The sequence below is a fragment of the Dromiciops gliroides genome, chromosome 2 (assembly GCF_019393635.1).
Source record: "Dromiciops gliroides isolate mDroGli1 chromosome 2, mDroGli1.pri, whole genome shotgun sequence".
Classification (NCBI taxonomy): domain Eukaryota; kingdom Metazoa; phylum Chordata; class Mammalia; order Microbiotheria; family Microbiotheriidae; genus Dromiciops; species Dromiciops gliroides.
Window position 1 is genome coordinate 695,001,763 of NC_057862.1, and position 20,781 is coordinate 695,022,543.

Sequence of the window (20,781 nt, forward strand, 5' to 3'; positions counted from 1 at the left end):
ATTGTACGTTAGAAGGAAGGGCTTTATGACCCCGAAGCTGGATTTAACAATGTCCCCGTGGTTCCTCTCATTCCCATTTGACAGATTGGGAAGTGGAGGCAGTGAGAGCTCAAGGGATGTGCCCAGTGCTGACTGATCTGGCGTCTGAGATTCAGAACCAGATCTCCCAACTCCAAATCCACAGCTGGAGGCACCCAAAGAAAATGAGTCCAGTGCCGTCCTTTGTTCATTGGTTTAACACCAGCCTGAGAGAAATCCCAACAAAGGTGTGTGGGGGATGGGGGTGGGAAGCGGTCATCCATCTCCAAGCCCCTTTCTGCCCCTTCCCTCCCCAGCCATGCCAGGCTGCCTCAGCTTGGAGGATCAATCATAGGTTTCAGAGCCGTCCATAAAGTCCAGTCCCCTAGTTTTACAGAAGAAGAAACTGAGTCCCAGAGAGAAGCGACTTGTCTAGGGTCACAGAGGTGGCAAGGGGCTGTGCTGGCCCCCAGTTCTTTTGCTTCCAAGCCTTATTGTCTTTCCTCTAGACCTGATGCCTCTGTTTTGGGGGGCTGTGTAAAAGAGAAGGGCTTAGATTTCAGGGAAATGACCAAAGTCTCCCTTTGGTTCCAAATAGTGGTGGTTCAGACTGCTCTGTGACATAGCCCTCCATACTGTGCCATACTCTTCCTGTACCGGCCCCCCCCCCCCCCATGAAGAGAATGCTGTGATGCTTAAGCAGCCTCCTGCGTCCCCTGCTGGGAGGGAGCTTCCCTAATCAAGCTTCTCAATATTTACTCCTCATTCACATGCTAACTAACATCCCCTGGATGCAGTAAGCAATGGCAGCGAGCTAAGCTATTCTGGGTCAGAAGCAGCGTAGCCAGAGGAGCTGCTGACGTGGGCGGCAGCCCAGGGCTGGGATTTGAGGCAGGCACAGTTACCGTGCAGAAGACAGGAGGGAGGAATCCAATGATCGGGCTGGACGCAGGCAGAGCTTTATAAACACCCAGCAGTCTATTTATAGGGCAAGGCAAGCTGGAGGTGGGCTGGAGGTTTAGAGACTGCAGGGTTGTGGGCAGCATCATCCCAGCTGTGGCTCTGACTGTGGGTGGAGCAGAGTGTGTCCCCACAGGACTCGGACTCGAGACCCCTCCAGATCCTGGAGGGCCCCTCTGCACATTCCTCAGTTCATCAGTGTCCTTCCCAAACAAACTGTGGCACCCAGGACTGAGCAGAGCCCTGTGGAGGAGGGTCTTCGAGGACAGAGCCCAATGGGATTCTTGCCTCCCCTTCCCAGGAGCCGTGCTCTTCTTAGTGAGTCCCAAGATTGAATTAGATTTTTCTGACTCATATCAGACTTCTGACTCACACTGAGCTTGCAGTCCACTAAAACCACCAGCTCTTTTTCAGACAAAGAACTGTTTAAGCATGGGTGTCCTCCCACGTCTTGTCAGTTCTTGAACCCAAGGGGTTGGCTTCAAAAATGTACCCCTATTAACTTTCATCTGATTTGATCCCCCACAATGTTCTAGCCAGCTAAGGTCATAACATAGTCCAAGAATTTATTGACTTTTTTTGTCTCTCACCTCAAAAGGCACATTCTTTTTTGAGCTCAGAGTCCACTGGAATCACCAGCTCTTTTTCGGACAAACTACTGTTTTACTATGCCTCCCCCATCTTGTGCTAATGGAGTTGGATTTTTTTTTTAGCCCAGTGAAAGACCTCGCTTATGCCCGTTGAATTTCATCTTCTTACATTTTAGCCCAATGCCTGTCACTCAGTGGATCCATCTCTGTCAGTGGATACCCATAACTCCCACCTCTACCTCCATCAGAGTCATTGATGAAAGCGTTTTGCTACACGGTGGTAGGCACAGATACCAGGCATTCCACTGGTCCTGCTCTCTGATTCCATCGTCCACAAGAAGCAGATGAGATCCTTCCGTCTGGGAGGCCACCACTTTGGGATTCCTTTCAATACTTCCGGGTTCTGTGATTCCTGACAACACAGGTGCTCTGCTCCTCATGGGAAATCAGCCCATCTGCACTTTGGGACAAGGTTTTCCTGATCTACTGTGGCTGAAAAATTTACCAGCCTTGTGGCCAGCCCAGGAGTGGGTCAGACCAGAGCAAGGAACGGTGGAAAGGATACTGGCTGTAGAATCTGAAAACCTGGGTTCCAATCCTGCATCAGATATTTACTGGCTGTTTGGCTCCGGACGGCTCTGAAACCTTGCTGTGTGCCACGGTTTCTTAACCTTTCAGATGAGGGAGCTGGCCCTCTAAGCTCTAGGTGTGTTGCTGAGCTCTCCTATGGAAAAGGGGCACGTGCTGCCTGGGTACTCCCTGTAATTAGAAGCGATCGAGGTGACTGCCCCTCACCCAGGGGCAGTGGGCTGACAGGACCCACAACTTCCTAGAAAGCAGCTCTCCCAGGGCAGCATGCTTGCCCAGCCCCTCCCCCTCCTGCTCAGAGACGAATCCAGCCTTGGCCCAGCTCCAGACCACTGGGAGACACCACAGACTGTCTACCATGCAATCACATAACCAGGAGCATATGCAGTCCCCACCACTCTCCGGAGCACAGAGCGGAGAACTTCTTCACACGGCTATCCAGTGATCTCCTGGGCCAGAATTAGCCCAGGGGGCCTGTGGCTGCGGCTTGGGAGGGCACTGGGGCCAGGCAGCCAAACTGAGGGAGCTTCCCCCTAAGGTCAACATTTCTGGAGCTAGAAAGTGCCCCAGAAGAGGACCCGGCCACTCCCTAGTTCTCAACAGGGTGGGTTCTCCCTATGACAGACAGGGGAAGGGGGCTCTTTAAGTGCCCCATCCCTTTTTGCCTGGGCCTTATGGGGATGAAACAGAGCTGGACCTTAGAAGGAAGCAGAGAGTGCAGGCTGTGAAGGAGCTGAAGAACCAAGGAGCTAGGGCATGGACAGTGGGCACGTCCCAGGCAGGGAAGACCTGCCCCCTGCCACAGTCCTGGGCTCATCGCTGCCAGGGAAACATGCCACCTCCAGGGGGTCTAGCAGCCAGGCTTCAGCTGAGGGTGGAGGGAAGAGACAGATGCACCATCACCAGCAGAACTAGCCTACTGGCGGGCCATGGGGCTCAAGGGAGATGAAACATGGCTCCTATCAGTAACAGTAAAAGCAGCGCTCGTCCCCATAGTTTGCGAAGTTCTTTGAAGACCTTGTCGTATTTAAGCCTCATGCCTTCCCCATGAAGAGAGAACTCTTATTATCCCAATTAGAAAACTGAGGCAGGTGATTTCACTTGCAATAACTAATGCCTAACGTTTGGTTCTAGTCAATTAGCTCCTTGTCTCTGAAGGGGAAATTCAAACCCATTTCATCCTGACCCCAAGTCTAGCATATTGGCCACTTGCTACCAAGCACATTGTGAACTTCACAGCCCAGTGAGCTAGTGCTGTGAGTGGTGAGCTACTGCCATGAGGGGGTGAGCTAGTGCTGTGAGGGGTGAGCTAGTGATGTGAGGAGTGAGCTAGTGCTGTGAGGGGTGAGCTAGTGCTGTGAGGGGTGAGCTAGTGCTGTGAGGGGTAAGCTAGAGTGGAAGCTGGGTGGAGCAGGGCCAGAGAGCACCTTGGGCCTGGCCACCACCCAGCTTCCCATCCCCTGGCTGACACAGTATAGCTGGGGAACCCTGAGCACTCAGTACCAGGAGACCTCCTACGCTGACGCAGGAGAGCTGCAGATTGGACCAATCTCCTCACTGGGAACCAGCCTAGGTCACCACATATCTGGACCCCAAAGCACGCAACCCAGCAACACCACCATGACCCTCATTGGCTCGGATCTTTGATAAAGTTACTTCTCTGCAGTTTTCTCTTTTATAAAGTGGACAAGACTCGTCAATTCTGGGGTATTTTTTCTTCTGTTTTACTTTTTTTTTTTTTAGGTGAGGCGGCATGAGATCTCCATTGTGGGCGCACAATGCCCCAAAGTGCTGACTCCCTCTGAACCCTTCTCTGTCGTCCCTGGATAGCCTGGGGTCCTGTCCACATCTCTCCTGAAGCATCCGGTTGCATTGACTCCCTGAAGGGCATGTTCCAGCAAACTACTGGTGAGCAGCAAAAACAGGAAGTCACAGGCAGCTCCCGCTCTCACTCTTGACTTCTGTTCCCATCCGACTGACCGGCTGGCTGACTGTTGGCGTCCAGGGCTCACAAACTCGAGGATTGCACAAGTCTTCCTAGTTTTGCTGTCAGCTGCCACATTCTTGTAACTGCCAGCCCCGAGAGGGGCTCTGTTTGGGAAATCCTGGCTGAGAAACTTGAAGGACCCATGGCTTTGGGGTGTGTCCAGTGGGCGAATACTAGGAGAGGAAGCACCACCCCCTTCCACCCCACCCCCAGGACTAGGGGTACTGCTGTCTCCTCCCGTGGGCTCAGCCACAGGGCTCCCCATCTTCCCCAAACCAGGGGCAGCTGAGAGAGGCAGAGAAGACTCCCCGATGCCCATCCGGCCAGGCTGCCCCGGGGGGGGGGGGGCAGACCTGCTAAGCTATCAGTCTGAGGCTTTAAGTCCTCATCTTTCTGCTCAGTCTGGCCCAGCCCAGCTCCCTGTTTGTGACTGTTTATCTCCCAGGGAGGCAGAAAGGAGAAATTAGAGCCATAAAAGACAGGACAACAGACCAATAAAAACGGGCTCCCGGAAGAATCAGGAGAGCTGAACGAGCAAAGTGGTCGCTATAGCAACACCAGGCACTGAGAAACATGCGGGGAAAACAGCCCTGGCTGGCGGCTGCCCTCCCCTAATGACAAAACCTGCCAGCCACAGTGGGGACCAGAGGGCTCCAAGCCCCCAGATTCCACAAGCCCCTTGGGGGCTCCACCACGAGAGGCAGGCCCCGAGCCTGCCCTGGGATCCCTCCCAGCACTTTGGGGAAGGAGTCCCACACGCCTGAAGCCAGAAAGGGGAACTGTAAATAAAGGATGGAAAGTTTCCGGAAGGGAAATGAGAGGGTGAAATGGACTAAAGGGGGAGGGGGACTGCACATGCGACCTGGCCCAGATCCCTCAGAGCAGGGATATTAAGCCGGGCCCCTGAACCCCACAGGGGAGTCCAGAGGTGCAGTGACAGACCCATCCTAAGAAGAATAGATAACACTCTCCCCAAGGAGAGGCTGAACCGCCCCCCCCCCCCCAGCTTAGAATGGCAGCACGTGAAGGGACCATTCGGCCCAACCCTTTCATCTTACATTTGGGGAAACTGACCCCCAGAAAACGCGACTAGATCAAAGCCAGCGAATAAGGACTAGAAGAAGCCGGGTGTCCGGACCCGGGTTCAGTGTTTGTTCCAATGAATCAATCAACAAGCAATAGATAGGCTCCTACCAAGCCCTGGGCTCCGGGCTGAGGGCGGGGTATACAAAGAAAGGCACCGGGAGCCCTCCCCCAATCGGGCGGCAGCCCCCCGCCCACACAGGGCCAGCCGGCCTGGGGCATCTTTCATGGAGCTGTGGGCATGTCGGAGGCCGCGAAGGGCATCGAGCGGCGACTAGAGGGGCCGTGCCTCAGATTCCTCTTCTGTCAAACGAGGGAGAGGTTTGGCCCCAGAGATCTCTAAGCTCGCTTCCACAAGGAATCCTCCGATCTCAGGATCCGGGGCTAACAGTAAAGGGCGCAGGGGGTGGGATGGGGTAGGAGCTGATCCCCCAGAGCAGGGGAGGGCAGAAGTGGGCAGGTGGAGGGGGAGGGAAAGGACAGGTGGGGGTCGTCGGGTCCTGCCACCCATTTGTGGCTGGGCTGAGGCGCAGGAGATGCTCTGCAGGAGGAGAGGCTCACCTTGGGGCTGGGGGCCTCTGCTCTCTTTCTAGAGGGGGTGGGGCATCTTCGGGACCGGGGAGGGGGACCGGAGGCAGCGGCCCAGGGCTGGGCTGGGCAGGGCGCGGGGAACGAGGGGCTGCCGGGGCCTCGCTTTCGGAAGGGCTAGAGACGGGGAAAGGGAGAGAGGGTCAAGTTCGTCCAGCGCCCCGACCAGGTCGAGAGGAGGCTGGAGCCCGGGAAGCCTGGAGCCCCTGCGGCGGCGCTGCGCACTGAGCGCCCCGACCCCATCCCGAGCCCCTGGCACTGAGCCCCGACCTCCGAGCTCCTAGCCCCGAACCCCGAGCCCAGAGCGCCGAGCCCCGGGCCCCGAGCCCAGAGCCCCGAGCCCAGAGCGCCCGCCGTGCGCACTCACCGGGAGCTGGAGCTGAAGCCCGAGACGCCGCCGCTGTCGCTGCAGCCGCTCCCCACGCCTGCCCGCCCGCAGCTGTGGCTGCTCCGGCTGCTCTCGAGCGGCACCACCCCGGAGCTCCGCCTCCACCTCCGCCCAGTCCGCCTCCGTCCCGCCTCCCGCCCTCAGCCGAGGGCCGCCCACCCGGGCAGACCCGAGCAGGGCATGGGCTGGGCCTGAGCCCCTGGTACCAAACGTTTTGAGCCCCTGGGAGGCTGAAGGAAAGCTCATCCCTGAGCCCCTCCCCTCACTATATGAATGGGGAAACTGAGGGCGAAATTGCGGAAGGGAACCACGAGAGGGTGGAGGATTTGGGACTCGAACCCAAGGCCAGAAACTAGGGCCCCCGGAGGCGGAGACCAGCTTTACTAAGTTTTAGCCTGTGACTTTGGCCCAGGCCCTTTTCCTTTCAGACTGGGGAGGAGTTCTAGGGGTAGAGACTACTAGAAGGTCTCTGTGCCCATTCCAACTCCCTGCACTTTGCAGGGTCCAAACACCTCGCGCCTCCCAACCCCAGATCCTGCTGCCTTCTCCCTCCCGGTCAGACTCTGACTGTCTGTCTGTCCGTCTGGTGATCTCATCATTTCTCATAGAGTCGCAAGTCTATTTATCCTACCCTAACCTCTATCCTCACTTGTAATCTTGAATCTTCAACTCCCTATTGGGCATCTAGGAATCTAGGAGGCGTCTTAAACCAACACTCCCAACTGAACTCATCGTCTTTTCCACCAAACCCTCCTCCCTTCTATTACTGTCAAGAACAGCGCCCTCCCCCCAATCTCCTCTCTCCTGGAGACTTCATCTTCACAGCATCTCTTGAATTTGCCCCGTTCTCTCCTCTGAAACGGTTACACTCTGGTGCAGACCCTCATCACCTCATGCCTAGATAATTGCAATAGCGGCTGGGGGGTCTGTCTTTCGATTGAGTCTCTCTCCCATCCCTTCTTCACTAAGCTATCAGCGATCTTCCTAAAGCTCACGTCTAACCATCTCGCCCCCACCCAATAAATTCCTTTGGTTCCCTATCACCCCCAAGATCAAATATAAAATCCGGTTTGGCTTTTAAAGCCTGGTCATTGCTACCTTTCCAGTCTTCTTACCCCTTGTTGCCCCAGGATATTCTTCAATCCAGGGATACTGGTCTCGTGGCTGCTTCTTGCAGAAGACTTTCCATCTTCTGACTCCAGGCATTTTCTCTGGCTGTCCCCCAGATTTGGAATGCTGCCTTTCCCCATTTCCAACTCTTGGCTTCCCCTGTTTCCTTTAAGCCCCACCTAAAACCCCACATTTAAAAAAAAGTGTTTAACGGTATTTTTTCTGATTACATGTAAAGACAATTTTAGATTTTCATTTTTATGACTCCCCTCCCCCCTTCCTAAGCAAACTGACATAGGTTTTGCATGGGCAATCATGTAAAATATATTTCCACATTAGTCATGTTGTGAAAGAAGAAACAGAACAAAAAGGAAAACCCACAAAAAGAAAGTGAAAATAGTATGTTTCGATCTGCATTCAGACTCCATAAGTTTTTTTTTGTTTGTTTGTTTGTTTTTTCTGAATGTGGACAACATTTTCCATCATGAGTCTTTTGGAATTGTCTTGGATCATTGCACTGCTGAGAAGAGCCAAGTCTATCACAGTTGATCATCACACAATGTTGCTGTTACTTTGTATAATGCTCTCCTGGTTCTGCTCACTTCATTCAGCATCAGTTCATATAAGTCTTTCCTGATTTTTCTGAAATCCACCTGCTCATCATTTCTTATAGCACAATAGTATTCCATTACATTCACATATGATAACTTGTTCAGCCATCCCCCAATTGATGGGTATCCCCTCAATGTCCAATTCTTAGCCACCACAAAAAGAGCTGCTATAAATATTTTTGTACAAATAGGTCCTTTTCCCTTTTTTGGGCTGTCTTTGGGATACAGACCTAGAAATGGTATTTCTGGACCAAAGGGTATGAAATTCTGTAGCCTTTTGGACATAGTTCCAAATTACTCTCCAGAATGGTTGGATCAGTTTTCAACTCCACCAACAGTACATTAGTGTACCAATTTTCCCATATCCACTCCCACATGTATCATAAAACCCCACCTTTTACTGGAAACCTTTCCTTATCCCCCTCAATTCTTCTGCCTTCCCTTTGTTGTTCATCTTCAATCTATCCTGCCTATAGCTTGTTTGTACATTGTTGTTTGCATGTCCCCTCCCCCAATAGACTGGGAGCTCCTTTAGAGCAGGGCTATTGGATTTTTGTTTGTTTTAGCCTTCTTTAATCCCTACTGGTTGAAACAGTACCTGTATGGGCTTATTGACTGTTTCTGTCATTTGTACTTGCATGTCTGTCTTGTCTTCCATCCCCCTCCATCATGTGTTTTCTCCTGCAGTTTGGGGCCTCATCTCCCAGCCTTCAGGAACCCAAAGCAGAGCTGGTGGGAGGACAGGATCCCCTCCCAAGGCAGCATGCTGCCCAACCTCAGTGGGAACCAGCCTGACTAGATCATCCATGCAGTCTTCCTTCCCAAGCCCAGGCTCCTGAGGAAATCAACCATCCTGCTGGCCTCTCATCATCCCTGAGACTGCAGACATTGAGCCAAGATACTGTACAGAGAGAACCTGCCCCATCCATTCAGGAAGGATTGTCTCAGTCATCTTTCTTACTGGCCTCAAAGGTCCCCAAAGGCAATCCTGGAGAGAGATAGTGTCTTATTTCTAATGCTACCCGGGCTCTGCTTGTGTGGAACTCACACTCTAGTCAAGGTCGAAGCCTTGAACCACAAGCAGATCCACCACCAGAAAAACAGAGCTGGGGCACATTTCCAGGCTTCCCAGTCCAGACCGTTCATTTGATAGAGAAAGAAGCTGAGGCCCCGGCAGGGCCTCACCAGTCCCAGGTCACCCAGGTAGGAAGGGGCAGGGGTAAGACGTCAGCTCATGTTGTCCCACTCTAGAGCTTTCTTCTTCTGCCTCCCCATCACAAGTGCATTGGAAAGGGGGCAGAGTCAGGGCTCTGGGAGAGCCAAGGAGCAAGGACAAAAGCTGGTGTGGCTCAGGGAGGACATCTTGGAGAAGGTAGCCTTTGACTTGGTCTTGGCAACACGTTATAAGAAGAATTCAGGAAAGGGAGCAGCATGAGCCAAGATTGGCCAAGTTGGGCGGCCCTAGGTTTGGAAGGGTCTCGAGAGCCAGGTGGAGCAATAGAGAGCTACTGAAGATCATACAGCAGAGGAGTCATCTGGATTATGGAAGATTCGTGTGGCTACGAGATGAAATATGGATTGAAGGGTGAAGGCAGGAAGACCAATGAGGAGGACATTAGAAATGGGCTCCCCTCCCAACTTTCCTGCCTTGGAAGCCATTTTCCCAGTCAGACAGGCTTGGCAAGGAGGCCACTAACAAAAGATATAGCCAAGTGAATCTGGGCCCACACTTGCCATTCTTGGCCCCATACCCCACCCTGTGCATCCATTCCTTTGTCCACTGTGCCCACGCTTCTTTTAAGACAAAGCTCAGATCCCATCTTTTGCTGGAGGCCTGTCCTGGTGCCCGAGCTGCTCATGTCTTCACTCTGGGCTCCCCTTCCATCTGCTCAGTATCCATCCTGTCGATGCTTCCTTCTGGACAAGGTATAGCCCACCCTATGCTTCTGCCTTGGTTTGGATTCCCAGAACTTAGCAGAGTTGCTGGCCCATGGTAGGGACTTAATGACTGTGGTGCCGACTTGATTTGGAGAAGATACTGTACTCGAGGGACCAGAGGTTCCCCATCACCCACAGAAGCAACTCCAGCCTCCTCAGCCCTGCTCGGGGCCCTCCACACTTGGCTCCGTCCAAACTTTCCTGATTCCATTGTTCCCCTTCATCCATCTAGACTGCAGCCAGACTGCACTATTAGCTGTTTCCTGAACCCTGCAGTCTCCCCTCTCCTCGCCTTTGTCCAGGCCGCCTGTCATATCCAGAATGGCCTAAGCAGCCTCTCTCCTGAGAATGCCTGGCCTCCTTCCAAGTCCAGTCCAGGTTAGTCCACTGCCAGCCCTCTAGATGGGCGGAGTCCCCATAACTGGGAGTGTTGACTCCCTCCTGAACTTAAGCTGCATCTCCTCACTTGGGTGAGAGTTCCACGCCCTCCAGAAAAGATCCAGCCCTCAAAGAAAGGGCCTGTACTGCTGGCACTGAGAGGTTGTTCTACTTCTGGACAAGACTTCAGCACGGCGGCTTGGGGGATGGGGACTGGGCCCGTCTGAGCTCCAACCACCCATAAGTTTCTGCGGGGCAGGGACCATCCCTGGGACTGCTTTGGAAATGGTGCCTGACAGCATCAGTCTCAGCAACAGGGTGGTACCCGGATCTCTCTGTCCAGAGTAAAAGCATCTCTCCATAGGCCCATGTATGTATGGATGTGTATGTACACACATGTCCATCAGCTTTGCTCAGAATTCTGAGGAAACAACCCTTCCCAATCATCAGGACTGCTGCAGGGCTACAGCTGTGGAGATCAATAATGCCAATGACAGGAGGATTTAGCCTTTAATTTCTTCATCCTGTTCATTGAGATTGGATTTTTAATTGATTTTCACCCTTAAAATAATTTGTTTGCTCAAATAGGCTCTAAAGCCTTAATTAAATGTAGACTGATTTGCTTTCCTAATTAGGGCACTGGGGCAGAGAGGAAGCATGGACTGGGAGCTGGGAGGCCTGGCTTGTAATCCCAGCCCGGCCACTGACAAATCCTGTGACCTTAGGAGGCTCTCTGACCTTCTAAGCTTCCTCATGGCTGGTGAACCAAGTGTTGGAATCAGAGACAAGGGAGACCAGAGTGCGGCTGGAGTCCAGCTTCAGACATTTACTCAATGGAGAAGTCATCCTCTCTGAGTCTCAGTTTTGTCACCTGTGAAGTGGGGATAATAATGCTTTGTAGCTTCCACACCGGGCTGCTCCCATGAGATAAGTAGGGGATAATGCCAAGGCTGTAGGGCTCAGGAGTGATGCAGAGTGGAACTCAGAGACTGGCAGGGGCCTAATACACTTATGCAGAGAGGGCAAGACCAGTCGGGTGTGTGACAGGTGCACACCCAAGGTCACAGGACCATGGTAAAGGAGACAACCCTCTAAACCCCGATGGGGTCAGAGACCCAGATTATTACAACTCCTACCTTTTACAGTTAAGGGAGCTGAAGCCTAGAAAAGCTTAATGACTTACCTGGCATCCTCACACAAGGAACAATTGGCCAGGTCAGGATTTGAACTCAGGTCCTCAGACCTGCATTGAAGGGCAGCTAGGTGGTACAGTGGGTAAAGAACTGGGCCTGGAGTCAGAAAACCTGAGTGAAAATCTGGCCTCAGACACTTCCTGGCTGCGTGACCCTGGACAGGTGGCTTCACCTCTGCTTGCCTCAGCTTCGTCATCTGTAAAATGAGCTGGAGAAGGACACGGCCAATCACTGCAGTGATGGGGCCACAGAGAATTAGATAGGACTGAACCACAACCAGCTCGGACCTGCATTCATTCCACTAATAGCACCACGCTGCTCTTCATCCCAGGCAAACCCAGCCTTCTGCCAGAAGCCTTGCCCAGCCCTGCCTTTGCTCTATGGATTATGTCTACTTTATCCGGTCAGTACCATCCAAGTCCATAGTTCTTTGCAAGTTTCAGACTTGAGGAGTCTGTGGGCTGCCTTTTGTCCTTCTTTGTATCCACAGGGCTTAGCACAGTGCCTGACACATAGTAAGCCCTTAATACCTGCTAGTTGGCTGACTGACTCTGTGATTCCACAAACACGACTTTGGGTGAAACAACATTACTCGGGGAGCTTTGTTTCCCAGGTACTGAACTCAGCTGAACAGAACAGACACAGAGATGCTCTGGCCTGGAGGAACCGGAGAGAGCCTTCGACACCGAGACAAATAATGCTACTGCGGCTGTTGTTCCAGGAATGGTATGCTCACAGGTACAGAAACAGAGGAGATGTGATTCAAAGAGGAGCCAGCAGAAGGGTCACAGAAAGTCCTAAGGGGATGCTGGTCACTTCCTGGGGGAGGCGACATTTGAACCAAATTCAAATGGGGAGGATTCCAAAAGGTGAAGAAGGGGGAGTAGAATTCTAGGCATGGGGAGTGGGGGGTGTCCATAGGACATAGGAAACAGAACCATTTTCCTGGAGTAGAGACTATGTGGAGGGAAGTATTCTGAAGTACGTCTGGAAAGGTGGCTTAGCAATAGGGAGAAGGCAGAGCTGCCCACTGGTGCTTCTGTTTACCCTGCCAGGGAGAATCATGCCTGCAGTAACACATCAGAGTAAATATGGTTGGCTGGGAGCTGATGCCCAAGAATGGTTAGGAGTCAGGAAAGAGACCCTTGAGCCCTCAGGGAATCCAGTTCCTGTGACCCAAATGAATGACATCCTCAGTCTGAACGAATGGGCAGATGTGATGGCTGAGTCCCAACCGAAATATCCAAAAGATCATGGAAAATGGGGGAGGAACCCCAGGCTTCTCCATGATTGGAGGGTGTGTCCCAAAGAGAGAGAAGCCAAAGTCTGCAAACTCAGGCCAGTGAGCTTGACTGAAATTCCTGGGGAGATCCTAGGCTCAATCATTAAAGAGACAGTTGGTAAAGTCAGGATTACAAAAGGCTGGCATGGCTCCAGCAAGGATAGGGCACGTCAAAATACTTATTTCCTTTGTTTACAGCATTACTAGACTGGTAGATGAGGGAAAGCCTATGGATATGGTTGACCTAGATTTCAATATCTCATATTATTCTCATGAGTGAGGAGAGTGAGAGAGTGAGAGAGAGAGAGAGAGAGAGAGAGAGAGAGAGAGAGAGAGAGGAAAAAAGGGAGATAGATAAAGAGGGAGACAGAGAAGAGAGAGAGGAGAGAGAGGTAAAGGGGGGAAGAGATAGGCAGAGACAGTGATAGACAGAGAGATAGGGGAGAGAGAGAGGAGGAAGAAGAGAAGGAGGAGGAGGAGGAGGAGGAGAAGGAGGAGGAGGAGGACTGGGAAATACTACATTGGTTGAATTCAGAAATGAGTAAATGGTCAGACTCAAAGAGGATTTGTTAGTGGTTCAATATCAAACAGGTAAGAGTTTGCAAATGGAGTGTCTCTGGAATCTGTACTCAGTTATACACACATGTGTGTATATATGTGCGTGTGTTTTAATATTTTTTATCAGTGACTTAGATAATAGCATGCATAGAATGCTTGTCACATTTACAGATGGTGTCAAGCTAGGAGGCATGGTTACCTCCAGTGGATGACACTTGACCAGCTGAGGCATTGGAATGAATCTAGTAAGATGGAATCCAATAGGGGACAGACATAAAATTATATTCTTGGGTTCTAGGAATCAGCTTTATAAGTACAAGTTGGGAGAGGCATAATGGGATAGTTGTCCAAAAGAAGACAAAAGGAAAGGGAAATAATAGAGGAGAAGAGAAGAGAAGAGAAGAGAAGAGAAGAGAAGAGAAGAGAAGAGAAGAGAAGAGAAGAGAATGGGAGAAAGGAAACATGGTCAGTTTAGAAAGCAATAAGCTCCATTGGAGTCTACAATGTGGTTCGGAAGGAACCTCAGAAGGCCAGTGCAGTGGAGAGGGGTGGAGCTTTCAGGATAGAGGGGTGATGGTCCCAGCAGCTTCTGCCTGGGTCTGACTCCATTTGAAGGATTTCAGTTCTGGGCAGCACAATGTAGGAAGTCCATTGTTTATCTCCAGTGGCCAGAGGAAGACAACTAAGATGGTGGAAAATTCTGAGTCTAAGTCATCTAAGGAGAACAAGAACTGAAGATATTTGGCCTGGGAGTGGAAAGAAGGCTGGGCTGGGGAGTGGCAATGATCTGAGGGGGAGTATAGATCAGTCACTACACTGGAATCCCAAAGACCCGAATTCAGATCCCACCTGAAACACATATGGCTGAATGACCCTGGACAAGTGAATTACTCTTTCTGGGCTTCAGTTTCTTCAACCATAAAATGTTGGGGTTGGACTGTTGTCCTCCAAGGTTCCTTTCATCTCTAAACTCCTCTTCTAGTGTTTGCAGGGCTGCCCCGTGGTGTAAGGATTGGACCTGCTCTGTCTGGCTCCAAATGGCAGAATGAGAGCAAAAGGAGGGAGTTATCAAGAGGCCAAATTAGACTCGATGTCAAGAAAACCTTCCTCGAATGGAGAACTGTCCCAGAGTGCAATGGAGCTTCCTTGGGAATGAACCAGGAAGACCTGGGTTCAAATCTTGCCACAGATATTTGCTAGCTACGTCATCTTGGGCAGCTCAGTGGCACAGTGGGTAGAGCACTGATCTTGGTGTCAGGAAGGCCTGAGTTCAAATAAAACCTCAAACATGTGCTCGCTGTGGGACCCAAGCCAGGTTATTAGTTCTCTCTGTTTGCCTTAGATTTCTCATTTGCAAAACTGCGATAACAACACCTACTTCCTGGGGTTCTTGTGAAGATCAACTGAGATAATAATCATAAAGAGCATAGCACAGTGCCTGGTACATAGTAAGCACTAGATAAATATTGGCTATCATTATTCTTGTTTTTTTAATCCTCTATATTTGCCTCAGTTTCCTCATCTGTAAAATGAGCTGGAGAAGGCAAACAGCTTCAGTCTCTTTGCCAAGAAAGCCCTGAATGGGGTTGGGAAGAGTGGGACATGACCAAAAGGACTGCACAGCAAACATTTATGAAACCGGACACTGTGCTAAGCTCTGGGGATGCCAAAGAGAAGCCCTGCCCTCAAAGAGTTTACAATCCACTGGAGATGAAAGTGAAAGAGTGCCTGCTTTCATGGAGAGTGTAGTGGATCACAGATGTATCAGAATATGGAGGTGAGGAAGGATTAGTGGCTGGGGGAGGGGCATCAGAAAAAGCCCTTGTCAAAGGTGGAACTTTACCTCATGCTGTGAAAGAAACTAGGGATTCCAAGAGGCAGAAGTGAAGAGGGAGGGCATATCAGGCACAGGGTACGGCCTGTGCAAATGTGTGGGGATGGGAGTTGGGGTGTTGTGAGACGGAGAGGGCAATAAGGCTCATCTGGTGGGATTAGGGAACGATGTATAACAGTATTGGAAAGGTAGGTTGGGACTGGCTTGGACAGGGTTCCCAATAGCAAACCAAGAACTTTTATTTGATCCTGGAGGTGATATGGGAACTCCTTGGACTTTACTGAGCAGGGAGGGCTGTGAGGAGTTCTGTTCTTTAGGAAAATCATTCAAACAAATATGTGCAGAATGATGTGGAATGAGAAGAGACTGGAGGCAGGGAGACCAATTGGGAGGCTATTGTAAGAGTCCAAGTGAGAAGTGATGAGGCATGAGCTAGAGGTGGCTGTGTGAGTGAGGAAGAGAGGACGAATGAAAGAACTATGAAAGAATAAACACTATTTGGTAGGAGATTGAATATGGAGGCTGACGGAAAGAGAGGAATTAAGGATGATTCTGGAATTAGGGACCTGAGTGGTTGGTCAGAAGGATGTTGGTGCCCATGATAGAATGGGGAGGTTCAAAAGAGGGGTGGATTTGGGGGAAGGATAGTGAGTTATGTTTTGGACTGGCTGAGTGAGAGATAGATGTGTGTGGGACTTTCAGTCTGAAGTGACCGTTGGGAGAAAGAGAAAAACAAATAACCAAGAAAGATTGCTGTTGCTATCAAGGGTCTGGGATCTTACAAACTGAAAACAAAGAAAAGGCAGGACTGCCCAAGTCCAGGAGATTCTTCTTTTTCCTAGAAAGGTCAGAAGAAAATGTCTGACATAGAGTGAAAGCCCAGCCTAAGGAGGTTGAGAGTCAGGGGGCTCAGACACTTCCATTTCAAGTCTCCTGGCCTAAGTGAACTACATCTCAGGGTCCTGGTAGAGTTGACAGATGTGATTGAGGAGCCACTGTCATGGGCCATGAACAGATTCCGAGAATGGATGAGATTCTGTAGGGCTGGAAAAAGCCAACGCCTTAACCGTGAAAAAATGGTAGCAGGTAAAGCCTTAGAGGGATGGATCTTGCGAATTCCCTGAAGACAACTTTGGAGGAGCTATCCAGGGCCCAGAAGACTTCCCACCAGATATTTTTAAAAACTCATTTTATGTGCTTTGTTTCCATAGATGTTTCCCCTCACTATTCCGTGTTAATGGACATTTATTAGCTACGTGACCAGCTCAGTTCACCTCTGTCTGCCTCAGTTTCCTCATGCCCAAAATGAGGATACAGCACTTAAACCTGAGAGTTATTGTGAGGGTCACAATATGTTTTGTGGACATTTTTGCAGGCCTTAAAATGTGGTATGAGTGCTAGCATCTATTGCTATTACTATCATTATAATAACGAACAAAGGAGGAGACATGCAGTTTGACCAAAGCAGTCAGCATAGTGAACAATTCTGTTGGTGTTTGCCTTTCCTCACACCCACAGTCCCCACTTTGCAAAGAAATGGAGGCAGTTCCTTCTTGTGTCTCTTCTTTGGGGCCAAGCTGGATCATTATATTTCACAGCATCCAGGTTTAACCTTCCAGGTCTTCTGAATATTTCATTAAATACAACACGCAAGCGAACCATCTGTTCTTTGATCTGGCTGCGTGACTAGCCAGTCTCCTTCCCTGAGCGTATTCAGCTTTACAATGTGCTTGATACTCTTCTTGCATAGAAGACTTCGTGAGGAATGTGCTGTGCACCACTCACCCCCACCGTGAGGGTTGTTGGTTTTCTTTTTAATTGCTCTTGTGATTACCTGAAACTAGAAATCTTCAGAAACGGTGGATTTCATGATTCATAGCCATATGTCTTCACTGGGAGGGAATCGGTGTCCAAAAGATGGGCAGGCAGCACTGTGAGGTCTTTGTAATTTCCTTAGTGCATATAATTTCCACTTTGTAATTTCCTTATTGCAATCCAGCCCATTCTTTTACCTCCAACCAATTCTGAGTCTAGCTCGTTTTCCATTGGCAGGATATGTGCAAGAAAGAAGTAGTGATGGCCCGGGTCAAGGGGCTGCGCATCCCATTCCTTGTCATCATTTGGGCCATGTGAATTTTTCAACCATTTAGTTTTTCAAGTATGGATGGCTAGACCTAGAACTTTGCGTGGCTCCTGGTTAACTTACTGAGGGGCAGGCCCCTTTAATGTGCTGTGGCTTGATATAACCAGAACAAAGTCCTATGGAAAATGTCACCATTTAGAGAGGACACTTTTCTCTTTGTATTCTTCAGGATCTGCCCTTACATTCATGGTGGATGCCCAGAGCAAGGGGAAATGATAGAGGTGAGTATAATGGCTAATAGAAACAGTCTAAGGGGGAGACAGCCTGAAAACAATGATGTACAAACTGGAGCCAGAGAAGGTAAGTTGGGGTTAGTCTCTGAAGGGGGAAGGAGAAGGGCTTCCTGAAGAAGCTGAGACTTGAAGGGAGCCAGGAAAGCTTAGAGAAGGAGATGAGAAAGGGAGAGTTCCAGGCATGAGGTATAGCGAGTGAACATGATCAGAGAAAGGAGACTGGGGTGGGGGGTGTTGTGGGAGGAACAACAGGGAGGCCAGGGGCATGGGATGACAGAACACATGTGGAGGGAGGGTAAGGTGTAAGGAGGCTGGGAAGGGGGGAGGAGGATGCCTGGCTATGAAGGGCTTTGAGGAGTCAAAGATAGGAGTTTACATTGCTAAGAAGTCAAAGTGCAGTGGGAAGCTAGTTGGCATAATGGACAGAGTGCTGGGCCTGGGGTCAGGAAGACTTGAGTTCAAATCTTGCCTCAGATACTTCTAGGTCACTGTGTGACCTTGGATAAATCACTTAGCTTCTGTCTGTCTCAGTTTCCTCAGCTGTAAAATGGAGTTAAGAATAGCACCTACTGAAAAGGACCTACATGTACAAACATTTATAGTAGTTCTTTGTGGTGACAAAGAATTGGAAATTGAGGGAATGCCCATCAATAGGGGAATGGCTGAACAAGCTGTGGTATATGAATGTCATGGAATACTATTGTGCTGTAAGAAATGATGAGCAGGAGGAGTTCAGAGAAACCTGAAAGGACTTACATGAACTGATGCTGACTGAGAGGAGCAGAACCAGGAAAACATTGTACACAATAACAGCAAGATTGTGTGATGATCAACTGTGATAGACTTGGCTCTTCTCAGCAGTGCAATGATCCAAAACGATTCCAAAGAACTTATGCTAGAAAATGTTCTCCACACCCAGAAAAAAAGAACTGTGGATTCTGAATGCAGATTGAACCATACTCTTTCTACTTTTTGGTTGTTTTTTTTCTTTTTTGATATTTTCCCCTTGGGTTCTGATTCTTCTTTCACAATATGACTAATGCAGAAATATGTTTAATGTGATTGTATATATATAATCTATATCAGATTGCTTGTTGTCTTGAGGAGGGGGAGGGAGGGAGAAAATTTTTGAAATAAAAATCTTATGAAAATAAATGTTGAAAACTATCTTTACATGAACTGGAAAATAATAAAATACTTTTATGATTAATAATAAAAAGAATAGTACCTATCCCTTGGGTTGTTGTGAGTATCATTGAAAAGATCTTTGTGTAGTGCCTATAGAATTTCTAGCTGTTATTAGTATTATTGGAATGGTCCACTTCGGGATGGAGGAGCTAGCTGCTCTTTCTCTGGAGATTTTCAACATGGATTGTGTTGTTACCTCTCCACTGGTGTCATAGGGTGTCGGGGTCAGGTTTTGAGGTGAAAGGGTCTTTGGAGATCATGGAATTCCACCTTTTATATCAGGGAGACATAAAAAAGAGAGGAGCCAAATGAAAATTTTGGCATGGTTTTATCCATTACCCATGGCTAAGAAATGCCTAAGTATGACAAGAAACAGTAGCCCTTGCCATGATCTGGGGCTTCTGCTGGGCCTGCTGCCAGGTTCCCACAGGTCCCGTGCTGGCAAGGCTGAGCTACTGCAGGTGAAACTCAGTCAGCCTTGGTGGACAGTGACTGGGGTCCTGGCTTCAGCCCAGGTGGAGGGTGGGGGAGGGAAGGGATGGGCAGACCAGGCCTTTGATTACTATCAGAAGCTCCTCCTGCGCCAGAGGAGATACAAGAAATGTGGCCCTTTACCTTGACCAAGACCTGAACTTTGCTTGTGGAAGTGGATGTAGGAAGCTTGCAGCTTGTGAATTATCCTGGAGTGGGGCAGTTTTCTGCATTCAATCACTATTTTTCCTGGTCAAACTCCCTCATAAACAAACACCAAACTCCTAACGTATCAATTGTGTTGGAACAAATTTAAGTTTTCAAAACAACTCTTGTAGCAGAATCAGCTATATTACTCCAGAGGCAGAGAACTTGATTTCAAATGCCGGTTTTGATAGTTAAAAAAATATGCCTTTCATTTTTTTTTTACTACTTAGTCTCTTAAGGGCATAGCTACCCTTCCCTGTCCCCCCACCCCTTCCTCCACCTAGGGAAACTTTCATCATAACAAAGAAAATGATTGAGTGAAGGCTTCTGACACTGGACAACTCTCCCTAACCACAGTCCACCACTTCTCCAATGAAGGAGGTTGGGGGGGGATGCATTCATTCTCTTATCTTCTCTCTAGGGTCAAGAAGGGTCAATGAAATTGCATCGAATTTGGCTGTGTTTGCATTCTTTGACTTTAAATGGAAATGACACACAGGGTGTTTACTCTTCGGATTCTGCTTACTTCCACAAAGGATTTTAGACCTTTTATAGCTCTGAATAATTTGTACTGTGATTTGGTCTAATTTTATAATGTAACTGCTTGGGAGTTTGATTGGTACAGAGCTAAATCTATAAATTAAGACATGCAGGTGGTATGATCATTTTTATAATATTGCTAAGTCCGGTTGTGATCAATAAATATCCTTTCCAATTGTCTGACTTTGTTTTTAGAATATCTATAAAACAATGTTTTGTGCTTGTATTCATGCATTTTGACAGCCACATATTTTATACATCATCTCCACATTTACATTGGGAATTCTCTGCCCTTAGTCTTGGGCTTGATCTCTTTGAGTCTCAGTTTCTCCATCTCAAAAATTAGGAGGGAAAATCTTAAACTGGATGCTCTCAGGCTGCAAAACTCCTGAGCCGGTCCAGGATCGAGAAGTAATTGGGAAATGTTTAACAAAAGAAAAAAATGCAATGCAACTTAGATAATGTGAAATTGTGGTTTTCTAAGTCTGTATGTTCCCACAGGGATCTGTTTCTATTTAATTTTGATACCATTGGACCAGATGATCTCCAAACCCCACTCCAGGTCTCAATCTCATCATCTTGGGGTCTCACTACTTGGGGTCTGACTACTCTTTTAATAATAATTAACATTTACATGACACTATAAATTTACAAACACTTTACCATTCTCGAAAACACTTTGGAATTATGATACCAAAAAAATGACTAAAATATCTGTACCCTTTGACCCAGGGAGCCCACTTCTCAGTCATTTAACTTCAGCCCCACAACAATCCTGTGAGGTAGATAGTGTTCATTTCCCCAATTTAAAGAGAAGGAAACTGAGGCTCAGAGAGTTTGAGTGACTTTCCCAGGGTCACGTGTTTGGTGTCAGAGACAGTGTTTACCTCTAG

At 49.2% G+C, this 20,781-nt stretch overlaps 1 protein-coding gene across 3 annotated transcripts in view; it reads right to left on the reverse strand.

Annotated features, from left to right (window-relative positions):
* The window catches only part of CYRIA (CYFIP related Rac1 interactor A), an 87,908-nt gene extending 81,580 nt beyond the window's left edge, over positions 1-6,328 (reverse strand). For 2 of the 3 annotated variants that reach the window (XM_043989618.1, XM_043989617.1), the window contains exon 1: positions 6,182-6,321. The gene's annotated coding sequence lies outside the window, so the exon portion shown is untranslated. Of the gene's footprint in view, positions 1-6,181 lie in introns of all 3 variants that reach the window. The other variant, XM_043989619.1, reaches the window with a different exon arrangement.
* Between the last annotated feature and the right edge of the window lie 14,453 nt (positions 6,329-20,781).